Source organism: Cherax quadricarinatus, chromosome 73 (assembly GCF_038502225.1).
Source record: "Cherax quadricarinatus isolate ZL_2023a chromosome 73, ASM3850222v1, whole genome shotgun sequence".
NCBI classification, from domain to species: Eukaryota; Metazoa; Arthropoda; class Malacostraca; order Decapoda; family Parastacidae; genus Cherax; species Cherax quadricarinatus.
In genome coordinates, this window is record NC_091364.1 from 9,358,964 (window position 1) to 9,372,137 (window position 13,174).

A 13,174-nucleotide genomic window follows, 5' to 3' on the forward strand; every position below is an offset into this window, starting at 1 on the left:
TTATCACTATTACTAAGGTGTAAACCAATTTGTCACTATTACTAAGGTTGTAAACCAATTTGTCACTATTACTAAGGTTGTAAACCAATTTGTCACTATTACTAAGGTTGTAAACCAATTTGTCACTATTACTAAGGTGTAAACCAATTTGTCACTATTACTAAGGTTGTAAACCAATTTGTCACTATTACTAAGGTTGTAAACCAATTTGTCGCTATTACTAAGGTTGTAAACCAATTTGTCGCTATTACTAAGGTTGTAAACCAATTTGTCACTATTACTAAGGTTGTAAACCAATTTGTCACTATTACTAAGGTTGTAAACCAATTTGTCACTATTACTAAGGTTGTAAACCAATTTGTCGCTATTACTAAGGTTGTAAACCAATTTGTCACTATTACTAAGGTTGTAAACCAATTTGTCACTATTACTAAGGTTGTAAACCAATTTGTCACTATTACTAAGGTTGTAAACCAATTTGTCACTATTACTAAGGTTGTAAACCAATTTGTCACTATTACTAAGGTTGTAAATCAATTTGTCACTATTACTAAGGTTGTAAACCAATTTGTCACTATTACTAAGGTTGTAAACCAATTTGTCGCTATTACTAAGGTTGTAAACCAATTTGTCACTATTACTAAGGTTGTAAACCAATTTGTCACTATTACTAAGGTTGTAAACCAATTTGTCACTATTACTAAGGTGTAAACCAATTTGTTGCTATTACTAAGGTTGTAAACCAATTTGTCACTATTACTAAGGTTGTAAACCAATTTGTCGCTATTACTAAGGTTGTAAACCAATTTGTCACTATTACTAAGGTTGTAAACCAATTTGTCACTATTACTAAGGTTGTAAACCAATTTGTCACTATTACTAAGGTTGTAAACCAATTTGTCACTATTACTAAGGTGTAAACCAATTTGTCACTATTACTAAGGTTGTAAACCAATTTGTCACTATTACTAAGGTTGTAAACCAATTTGTCACTATTATTAAGGTTGTAAACCAATTTGTCGCTATTACTAAGGTTGTAAACCAATTTGTCGCTATTACTAAGGTTGTAAACCAATTTGTCACTATTACTAAGGTTGTAAACCAATTTGTCGCTATTACTAAGGTTGTAAACCAATTTGTCACTATTACTAAGGTTGTAAACCAATTTGTCGCTATTACTAAGGTTGTAAACCAATTTGTCACTATTACTAAGGTTGTAAACCAATTTGTCGCTATTACTAAGGTTGTAAACCAATTTGTCGCTATTACTAAGGTTGTAAACCAATTTGTCACTATTACTAAGGTTGTAAACCAATTTGTCGCTATTACTAAGGTTGTAAACCAATTTGTCACTATTACTAAGGTTGTAAACCAATTTGTCACTATTACTAAGGTTGTAAACCAATTTGTCGCTATTACTAAGTTTATCATTTTTTACGATGGTCTTGAGGGCAGACATATGTTATTGTACGTAAATATTACCTTATGAAGATTTAATCTAGGTTAACCCAATACAGTGAAACTGGTTGGAAGAAATTCTTTAGACCTGGGAGGCCTGGTCATGGACCGGGCCGTGGGGGCGTTGATCCCCGGAATACCCTCCGGGTAACTTGATTCACGAAATCGTAATGACACGATTGCAAACAAACCATACCATGGGTGGGGGTTAGAACCCGCGATCAGAGAGTTACAAAACTCCAGACCGTCGCGTTAGCCACTGGATCAGCTGGACCTAGTTGGATAAATTTTATCGTAGCTAGCTGGTCCAGTGGCTAACGCGACGGTCTGGACTTGTGACTCGCTGATCGCGGGTTCTAACCCCACCCGTGATATGGTTCTTTTTACCCTCCAGGTAGGCAGTTAATTCCCAAAGACCACTTAAATAACAATGGCACTCAAGCCAATAATCAAAGAGACATTTCCTTTGAAGAAAACACATCAGCACTAAAAGTTTGAAGGCGATCAGATGATGCATTCTACAGTTAATGCAGAAAATAAAAAATGCAACTACACAGAATAAACATCCTCCAAATTTCATTTATTTCATAAGATGCATTAGCTGCTAAATACCATAAATGTTCTATAATTGTTAGCGAATGGCGCCTAGACCTTCCATTAACAGTCAACCTTCCAAGTGGGATACCTGAAGGACTTTCCCGAGATCAGCGCCCCCGCAACCTGGACCCAGACCAGGCCTACTGGAGAATCAAGGACTGATCTACCAAGCTGTTATTGTTGTCCCCATGCAGTTCAACCACAGCTGGTCAGGCACTGATCCGCCGAAAAGAAACACCAGGGCTGAAAATTTGAAGTTGTTCATGAGCAAATCTCTAGTTAACTCACGGATTAAATCGATTCCACTTTTTTTCTTCAATAATTTAGTGTAGTGACAAATTTGCCCCCACACGAAATAAACCTAACGGATATTATCCTGGCAGTAAGATGCTCCAGTCATTAAATACTGGGGACACTCAGAAGAGGCAGACTATACGTAAATAGCAGCAAATGAACGTGGAAAATCTCAAAATGTCCCTGTTTGCAGATGACGTGAAGTTGATGAGAAGAATTCACTCGATCGAAGACCAGGCAGAACTACAAAGGGATCTGGACAGGCTGCAGACCTGGTCTAGCAATTGGCTCCTGGAGTTCAATCCCACCAAGTGCAAAGTCATGAAGATTGGGGAAGGGCAAAGAAGGCCGCAGACGGAGTACAGTCTAGGGGGTCAGAGACTACAAACCTCACTCAAGGAAAAAGATCTTGGGGTGAGTATAACACCAGGCACATCTCCTGAAGCGCACATCAACCAAATAACTGCTGCAGCATATGGGCGCCTAGCAAACCTCAGAACAGCATTCCGACATCTTAATAAGGAATCATTCAGGACCCTGTACACCGTGTATGTTAGGTCCATATTGGAGTATGCGGCACCAGTTTGGAACCCACACCTAGCCAAGCACGTGAAGAAACTAGAGAAAGTGCAAAGGTTTGCAACAAGACTAGTCCCAGAGCTAAGAGGTATGTCCTACGAGGAGAGGTTAAGGGAAATCAACCTGACGACACTGGAGGACAGGAGAGATAGAGGGGACATGATAACGACATACAAAATACTGAGAGGAATTGACAAGGTGGACAAAGACAGGATGTTCCAGAGATTGGACACAGTAACAAGGGGACACAGTTGGAAGCTGAAGACACAGATGAATCACAGGGATGTTAGGAAGTATTTCTTCAGCCACAGAGTAGTCAGTAAGTGGAATAGTTTGGGAAGCGATGTAGTGGAGGCAGGATCCATACATAGCTTTAAGCAGAGGTATGATAAAGCTCACGGCTCAGGGAGAGTGACCTAGTAGCGATCAGTGAAGAGGCGGGGCCAGGAGCTCGGACTCGACCCCCGCAACCTCAACTAGGTGAGTACAACTAGGTGAGTACACTGACGTCATAGACATAGGAGCTACCCTTTTTATTTTGAACGTATGAAACCCAGCGGCAGAGGCTTCTGAAATTTATCAAACCCATTCCAGGAATCTTAGAATGGGTTCTTCAACTCTGATCATACTGCATCTGCACATCTCAAGAGATGCATGAATCTTGTCTTGGTTATAGTATACACCAGTGTTGAAAATTTGAAGTCAATCGGAGGAGTTTTTCTCGTGTTGTGAACGAAATAAAAATGTTAAGGAATAAAAAAAAAATAAGAAAAATCAGGCAACCACAAAATTAAGGTCCCCCTTCGTGGATACCTAAATATCTGTTACTTGTTTCTGTTATGTATCTGTGGTTCTATGAATCACCTTCCCCACGCATGGCTGCACACAAGGCCTCCTGGGTTGGAAAGGAAATATTTAAAAATTAAGAACCATTAAGAAGTGCACAAGTAAATGCCTGAATATAAATAACGTTTTAAACTCGCCATAACCATAATGATGACTGCGAGTACCGTTCCCCTGACTTGCTGTCAGTTTCAGTAATAAACTATATTGTCACATTTATTCCTAGTTTCACTATCAAGTTTCCCATATACAGTAGTTTCTTACTTGGGTTCGATTCCAGAGTTGTTCAGCCCAGCCTGTGGCCAATTATCCTTTCTGAGGGTCCGTAGATCTTCATATAGTTACCACCACAACGTGGTTGATCTGGCACTTCCTGTAGGAACTTATCCAGTTTCTTAAAGACTGTGGTCTCTTTGCTTATCCCTGGGTTTATTTTACACTTCCTCCCATATACCTCATTCCATTAAAGGGTTATAGCAATGTGTAGATTACGAACTTGACCTTGGAGCATAAAATCTCTCTCGTTTGTGTTTCAGAGAGTACACCGCAAGTTGAGAAATTTCACTGATTCCCTGCGAGCAGAAACTGTGAGCATCGCCCACTGTGAAAGCTCTTATACTGGCGGTGTTTATCAACGTGACGTCACGTGTGCTGTGGTGTTGAAAGAGTCATGTCAGGAAGTCTACTGGAGATAAGTAATGTTTTCTAATTTTATGGAGTTGCGAGAATTATCTTTACGAGGCAAACATTAAACAATTAAACCTGTAATGTGTGTATCGCTTTTTTATGTATGGATGTTCAAGGCAACACTTTGAATCGTAAGGTCAATGAGAGTATTTGAAAATAAAAAGTTATATACAAACAGTGGCACTCAAGCAAAAACTATCATACAAAAAAAAAAATAAACGTTGAAACCAACAAGCGCACAAAAAAATGAAGAACAAAAAGGAACAATACCGTGACTGGAACAATACACAGATAACTCGTACATAGAGAGAGAGAAGCTGTGACGACGTATCGGTCCGACTTGGACCACTGACAAAAATCACACTTTGTAAATGGTCCAAATCAGACCGAAACGTGGTCCAAAGCTCTCTCTTTACGTGTGGGTTATTTGTGTACAAAAATAATTACTATCAGACCACATAAAATAACTCGCCAATTGAAAACAATTAATGTTAAATATTACATGACTCGTGTAAACAGTCCGAGGTCACTATACGACTCACTATGCAGGTATTTATCAAGCTGTATTTTGCAGTGTTCACCTGCAGCTCCCGGGCCTTACATCTTAGTGAACTGTACGGCGCCTCCGTAACTACCTAGTCCTCTCAAACTTTCTCATTTGTGTTGTAATCACCCACAATTAATGTGATCTTTATTAGTGTATCTTTTCTGACTATTCGGGTATTTAGTTTGCATTTACGTCTCTCGTCTTGGTCGCAAACCGTTTTACTCTGTCATTATCCACTGTCAGTGCTTTCTTGTATCTTATCTGATGTGATCCATCTTATATGATGTGATCCATCTTATGATGTGATCCATCTTATGATGTGATCCATCTTATGATGTTATCAATCCAACTGTTGCTTTTAAAAAACACGTGAGCTAACACTAGGACGTATTAGAAAACGTTTCGGTCCTCGGACCTTGATCACTTTGAAGTAATCAAGGTCTCAGGGCCGAAACGTTTTCTAATATGTCCTAGTGTTTGCTCACGTGTCTTTTCAAACCAATTTGTCGGTATCAATTACCAAGGTTTATACTACACTCAGAGAGATCAATACTCTCTCTCCTAGCATTATTAGATTTATAAGTAACCTGTACACAATTCCGGGGGTCACCGCCCCCTGCGGCCCGGCCAGGTCTTAAGCCTCTCGTGGTATATTTTCCCCGTAGCTCTGGTACCACAGTCTTGTTGCGAACCTAACGATGGTGCTGCATGTATGTGCTACGGATCTTAGTTCTCAATATGCCACTGAAGTTATACGGTCTATATTATGCTTCTAGTGATAAGTTTGCTGTGACCCCAGATATTTCTCCTTGTATATAAACTAGTCTCACACCACCCATGTTGTATTCCACGTTCCGTTTCAAACTCCGTCTCAGAGTCATTATTTTGCACCTAATTGAAATCAAGTAGCCACCTTCCTAATCATGTTTGCAGTCTGGCCAAGTCATCCTCCATTTTCCTCCAGATATGATTAAAATTCCTCTGGCGGGTCATTAATGTATATCTAGGAATATCAGAGGTCCAGTCACTGATCACTGGGAGAGACTGCTCATCACCCTCGTCCACTCCACACACTCACCGGGGTGGGTAGGTGGGTGTGTGTGGGGGGGTGTTTTGGTTGGTTGTGTGTGTACTCACCTAGTTGTGGTTGCAGGAGTCGAGTCATAGCTCCTGGCCCAGCCTCTACACTGGTCGCTACTGGTGTGTGTGTGTGTGTGTGTGTGTGTGTGTGTGTGTGTGTGTTTGTTTTTGCTTGTTTTGGTAGAGCCAATTAAAATAAGTCTACCCCTACCAGCCCTCTTCATTCCTCTTAAAAATTTTGCGAGACATAATCACGTCTCCAAAATCCCTTTCTGCCGAGATTGTCAAATACAGTTCCTTTAGCCTCTCGCACTGCGTTCCTCTCACTCTTGGGCTACTCTGATTGCAAATTCATGAACTATTTCGAGCTTTTGCATATACTTAAGTAGGTGGCTCCACACTGGGGCCATATATTCGATGACAGCGTGTAACTGATTCTGAGTTTTATGATCCGTTAAACAATTTTAATTAAATGGATAAAATCTTGTGTCAGACAGATTTAAATGTTTATCTTGTACGCTGGTGACACCAGGAGCATAACATCTCTCTTGTTTCATCTGTTTTCCACAATGCCCGGAGACTCGACGGAACCAAAGATTTATATATATATATATTTTTTTTTTATAAATTTGACCTTAAGAATGCTTAGCGATTTTTGGAAAATCTTTGTCATTTTTTATTTTTGGAAGGTATTTTGATACACGTAATGTACAAAATTCTGAAGGAATCTTTACTCGTCAGAATGAGGGTGTCCAGGTGTGCCTGAAGTCTATCTTTCCTCTGCTGTGTCAAGTGACATCAAAAGTCTTGAAATATTTTTATCATTAAATAAAAATTTCTCATGCTTCTCGTCCAATGTACACAATTTTATTTGCTCTTGCTTTATCACTGGCATCAATTACTTTCATGTTGATGTACTTGTACACTTTTAATTTAACTTTTATAATTTTATCCTCCATTTTCCTTAATAATCACCTATATTTCTATAAGCATCTTTATTTATTCATAATTATTACAAATTTCACACGAGTTATCGTCCATTTTTCTATAATAAAACAAAATCAACACATTTTTATGGCGGATTTTAGAGGGCGAGTTCCAGAGAATCCGAGTGATAACATGTGACGACCTGTGACCACCACTTCCTAGTATGTCTCACACCATATAATTATATTCATACGTGTGGTGGGTTTCAAAGGTTATACTAGCGTCGCAGCCTGGTCTGCGGGTGAACCAGACTGTTGATGCCAGCAACTCGCAGACCCGTTCATTACATAATGCAAATACTTCAAGGCGTTTCCAATAATTTAGAGTGGAGTTAATCCGGTTTGATCCGAGAAAGGGAAAGGTAGCTCCAATTCTGAAATCAAGAGTCCTTCAGCAGCATCAAGGCACTTCCGCTGAAGGTTCCTCACAGAATAATACTACAACTGTGATGTATCGTGGACCGTGACTCGTAAACTTATTGCTCTAGCTTACCTCTCCAGTCGATTCCAGGGAATAGTGCCCCCGCGGCCTGGTCCCAGACCAGACCGGCTCCTTGAGGGTCTGATCAATAAGGTTGCTGGTGACAGCTGCACCATAGTCTGCCTGATCAAGAACTATGTTTAAAAGATAGCGGTAAATTTACCCATAAGGGTTATACAGTATCTGGTGAATGGGAAGTAAATAAGGCTTGAGTGTAGGAAAAACCGAGTAACTCCAATTACTTGGATATAGAACCCTTCAGCAGCCTCTGTGTAAAATACTGAAAAAAAAAATTAATAGTGACAAAGGCATTTGGCAAATGCAATCATGGGGTGACTGCATACAAAATGAGGGCTTTAGGCCCTCATTTTGTGTGCAATGTTGTAGGCAGGTGGAATTTCGGGTTCCTAACACAGAACACAAAAAATAGTAGTAAACAGAGCAAAATCGAGCATCAGCGAGGTAAAAAGCTTAGTTCCTCAAGGCACCTCTGCTGCTTCTCATCCTCATAACATAGAAAAAAAACACCAATCACAGTTTTGTATCATTTGCAGAAGACACTAAAATAAGCATGAAAGTCACTACGGTACGGGACACTGAAAAAAATACAGTTAGACATAAGCAGTGTTTCCCAGTGGGAAGCGGAGAACATGACGTTCAATAGTGACAATTACCAACTGCTTCGGTATGTAAAGAATGAAGAACTCAACAGGAACACTGTATACAAAACTCAAGAGGATCAAGTAAAATGAAAGGAACACGTGAAAGACTTGGGAATAATTATGTCAGCTGACCTTTTTTTCAAAGAACACAATAAGACAAAGGTCACGATAGATAGGAGGATGACGGGGTGGGTAATGAGAACCTTCAAAACCAGGGAAATAATGACAAAGACGATAATTTTCAAATCGCTAGTGCTCCCTCGTTTAGAATATTGCTCAATGTTGACGGCCCCGTTCAGGGCAGGAGAAATGTCAGAGCTGGAACAAATACAGAGATTTTACTGCCCGCACAGAGCCAGTAAAGCATTTAAATTACTGGGAACGCCTTAAAGCCTTAAATATGTATTCAATGGAGCGGAGGAGATTGAGATACATGATAGAAAGTGCTCGAGGGCCTGATCCCAAATCTGCACACTGCCATAACATACTGGAGCAAGAAATATGTGAGGAAGTGGAAAATAAACCCAGTGAAAAGCAGGGATTATTCAACATCTTGCTAGAACATATCAGAAACACTGCTGGGACAAGTGTAAAAGTATTCAAGAAGAAACTGGACAAGTATCGTCACCAGGTGCCAGATCAACCAGGCTGTGATTGATATATGGGGCATCGAGCCACCAGCAGCAACAGACTGAATGACCAGGCTAGCACCAGACGAGCCTGGCCCATAGCCGGGCTCCTGGCGTAGAAACTCCCGAAACTCAAAGGTATATCAAAGAGGAAAATTGCATGTCCCTATACGTTTAGCACTACTCTACGATTAACAATGATTGTAACATTAATAATAACCATAACTTTTCCAAAAGTAATAAGTCAAATACCTTAAAAAGTGAAAAATACCAGTTAGTACACAGGAGCAGAGATTATATACAACACTACAGCCTTTGGAATATGCAAAATCAGGCAGATGGATTTTTAAAGCAAGAGTATTAAAGTGAAGAAAGTAAAATCAGAGGCTGCCACAGTGAAAAGTTCTGTTCCTCAAGGCAAAGTACTCACCTCAATTCTCTCTCTGTCATCCTCATAACTGACAGAGACATAAGTCTGTATTATCGCTTGCAGACAATATTAAACTCTGTATGGAAGTGACGTACAATGAAGATACAACAAATCTCCAAGCTGATATTATCCAGGTCTTTCACTGAGGATCGGACAACAATATGATATATTAAAAAGGCAAATTTTAGTTACACCCCTATGAAGAAAAATGTAAAATTAAAACCTGAGAATATAAAAGTAACTCAAATGACTGAAACCACAGAAATACTGAGTGAGCAACCACCGTGACCACATACTATACAAGAACAATAACTTACTGACAAATATATTAGAGAGTAAAACCATTAAAGCCCCTGAGAAAAACAATGCAGACACCATTCCAAAACAGAACATAGACGTGCAGGAACCAGTGAACACAACTGCGTAGATTCTAATGTGGAAATCTAGGATGTAACAGGCGACTATGGCTCAAACCTGAACAGTTATATTTTGCAAGGTTCAAACCTGAACAGTTATATTTTGCAAGGTTCAAACCTGAACAGTTATATTTTGCAAGGTTCAAACCTGAACAGTTATACAGTGCAGACTTCAGAGAAAACCATCCACAAACTGAAAACTTTACTTCCATTCCCGGGACAAAATCCAGTATAATGGGAGTCATACAAGACCATAAGAGAAACCATAAAAATCAATCAAAAGAAATCTGAGGAGAAACAGTTATCCAAGCCCAGATGTCAGAGTAAACAGTACAGGAATTATCACTAATATTTAGAATGAAACAACAGAGAAACTCGAGTGAAACAATTCAGAACAAACCTAAACAATCACAACAGAGAACATCTAAACGTGTTGGTATTATATTTGGGGAGTTTGCAAATATGGAAAGCCTGGTAACGAGTGAAATATGCAAGTGCGTCCTTCCTAAGAAATGCTGCAATCTCCTCAAATAAGGAATACATGTATGTTGTTCATAGACTTGCAAATATTTTCAACAAAAAATTATCTTTAATTAAAAAAACTAAAAACAAATACTAAGGCACAAATCGTCCTGCATTTTACATGAAGTAAACGAAGAAAATAGTCACGTGATAGTCGAACTGAAAATAGCAATTTCAACCTTACAGACTGCAGAATTTTACTGCCAGGAAGCAAGAAATAAAGAGCAAAATATGATGAGAATATATCAGTACCTCGGAGCAAGGTTGGACTGGAAATGAAGCCAGATATTAATGACAACAACCATAACAAACAACATAACATCATTTATGCTTGCAAATATACAAAGTCTTCAACGAAGTAACACCAGAATACCTATTTTTAGTGGACCCTACGCCGAGCCAGATGCAATGTTTGCAGCTTTCACATAGACCTATATTGACAACTACTTCAACAATGGATAGCCTGGTACAATCTACTTAGTTGCCACCTAAAAACTAAACTACAAGGAGGAGGGAAGAGGAGGGGCCGATTGGCTAGTATGTTAAAGCGTCGTTAATTTGCACTAACTTAACAACACAAATGGACTCAAAAGTTTTGGCAGTGAAAATTGAAAAAAAGCAAATTTGGTTCTTGTTCTTGTATATATACCACCAGCTACAATTTACGAACAGATCAAACACCCAGCTACTTAAAACTTGAACACTACCTTGAAAATCTTCCAAATCATGTTCCAAAGATCCTGTACCTTGGTGATTAAGATTCAAGATGGCTAAGATGAATATAGCAACGGTTATATTATTATTATTATTATAATCAAGGGGGAAGCGCTAAACCCGGAGGATTATACAGCGCCTGGGGGGGGGATGTGGAAGGCATTCAGGCTTAATTCGGGGAACTGGAGCACAGATCCAATTCCCTAAATCAAGAGCCCCTCACCAACATCAAGGAACCTTCCTTGAGGGGAGCAACGGTTATAATGGCAGTGAAGGTTTTAGGAGAGAGTCTGGATGAAGTCACACAAATGAACTGTAATAAACTCTGAAAACTCTCAATAAGTCAGGAAAAAAGCTGAACCGAGTTAATATTTACAAATAAAGTCGCGGAACATAACGGAGTCAACAACTTAATTGACGGTAAAAAGGACACAAGTGGAACTACTCCGACATTTTATTGTGGCAAAGTTTCACTCTCCTGGAGAGCGAAACGTTGTCACAATAAAATGTCGCATTAGCTCCACTTGTGTCCTTTTACCTAGCATATTGTCGGCAATTCTACCTGATTGAAGTTCAAACCTTCCCTACCACTGGACCTGGACAACCCAACACTCGTGAGGCTATATTCAACAATTTCAACAATACATTAGCTAGGGTCAAATAAACCATGCACTTACTGAATTAAGCTGGGATGATAAAATAAGTAACATGGATACGAAGCAAGAGACTCGCAAGGAAGAACAAAAGAAAAGAAGGGGAAAGAGAGAAAGATGACAAGAGTCCCGGGTGTTCCACACTGTGGTCCCCGGCACAACAGTCCCCAGTGTTCCATACTGTAGTCCCCGGCACAACAGTCCCCAGTGTTCCATACTGTAGCCCCCGGCACAACAGTCCCCAGCGTTCCATACTGTAGCCCCCGGCACAACAGTACCCAGTGTTCCACACTGTGGTCCCCGGCACAACAGTCCCCAGTGTTCCACACTGTGGTCCCCGGCACAACAGTCCCCAGTGTTCTACACTGTGGTCCCCGGCACAACAGTCCCCAGTGTTCTACACTGTGGTCCCCGGCACAGCAGTCCCCAGTGTTCTACACTGTGGTCCCCGGCACAGCAGTCCCCAGTGTTCTACACTGTGGTCCCCGGCACAACAGTCCCCAGTGTTCTACACTGTGGTCCCCGGCACAACAGTCCCCAGTGTTCTACACTGTGGTCCCCGGCACAGCAGTCCCCAGTGTTCTACACTGTGGTCCCCGGCACAACAGTCCCCAGTGTTCTACACTGTGGTCCCCGGCACATCAGTCTCCAGTGTTCTACACTGTGGTCCCCGGCACAACAGTCCCCAGTGTTCTACACTGTGGTCCCCGGCACAACAGTCCCCAGTGTTCTACACTGTGGTCCCCGGCACAACAGTCCCCAGTGTTCTACACTGTGGTCCCCGGCACAACAGTCCCCAGTGTTCTACACTGTGGTCCCCGGCACAACAGTCCCCAGTGTTCTACACTGTGGTCCCCGGCACAGCAGTCCCCAGTGTTCTACACTGTGGTCCCCGGCACAGCAGTCCCCAGTGTTCTACACTGTGGTCCCCGGCACAACAGTCCCCAGTGTTCTACACTGTGGTCCCCGGCACAACAGTCCCCAGTGTTCTACACTGTGGTCCCCGGCACAACAGTCCCCAGTGTTCTACACTGTGGTCCCCGGCACAACAGTCCCCAGTGTTCTACACTGTGGTCCCCGGCACAACAGTCCCCAGTGTTCTACACTGTGGTCCCCGGCACAACAGTCCCCAGTGTTCTACACTGTGGTCCCCGGCACAACAGTCCCCAGTGTTCTACACTGTGGTCCCCGGCACAGCAGTCCCCAGTGTTCTACACTGTGGTCCCCGGCACAACAGTCCCCAGTGTTCTACACTGTGGTCCCCGGAACAGCAGTCCCCAGTGTTCTACACTGTGGTCCCCGGCACAACAGTCCCCAGTGTTCTACACTGTGGTCCCCGGCACAACAGTCCCCAGTGTTCTACACTGTGGTCCCCGGCACAACAGTCCCCAGTGTTCTACACTGTGGTCCCCGGCACAACAGTCCCCAGTGTTCCAGTTTTAACACATCAATTATGAATCAATTACAGCTGAAACGGAGTGTCACGCAACAAGCGGCAACACCAATAATTTATCAGCCATGTTGCAGCATGTAACACCATACTGCTACAGCTCATGCAGCATATAGCATACTGCTACAGATCATGGAGCATGTAAC

At 41.5% G+C, this 13,174-nt stretch overlaps 1 protein-coding gene across 2 annotated transcripts in view; it reads right to left on the reverse strand.

Annotated features, from left to right (window-relative positions):
- LOC128701100 (neuronal calcium sensor 2) overlaps nt 1–13,174 on the reverse strand; it is a 544,015-nt gene that overhangs the window by 241,646 nt on the left and 289,195 nt on the right. The window contains exon 1 of one of the 2 annotated variants that reach the window (XM_053794653.2): nt 4,036–4,352. The exons of the other annotated variant lie outside the window; for it this stretch is intronic. The gene's annotated coding sequence lies outside the window, so the exon portion shown is untranslated. Of the gene's footprint in view, nt 1–4,035; nt 4,353–13,174 lie in introns of those variants that run through there. 2 annotated transcript variants of the gene reach the window in all.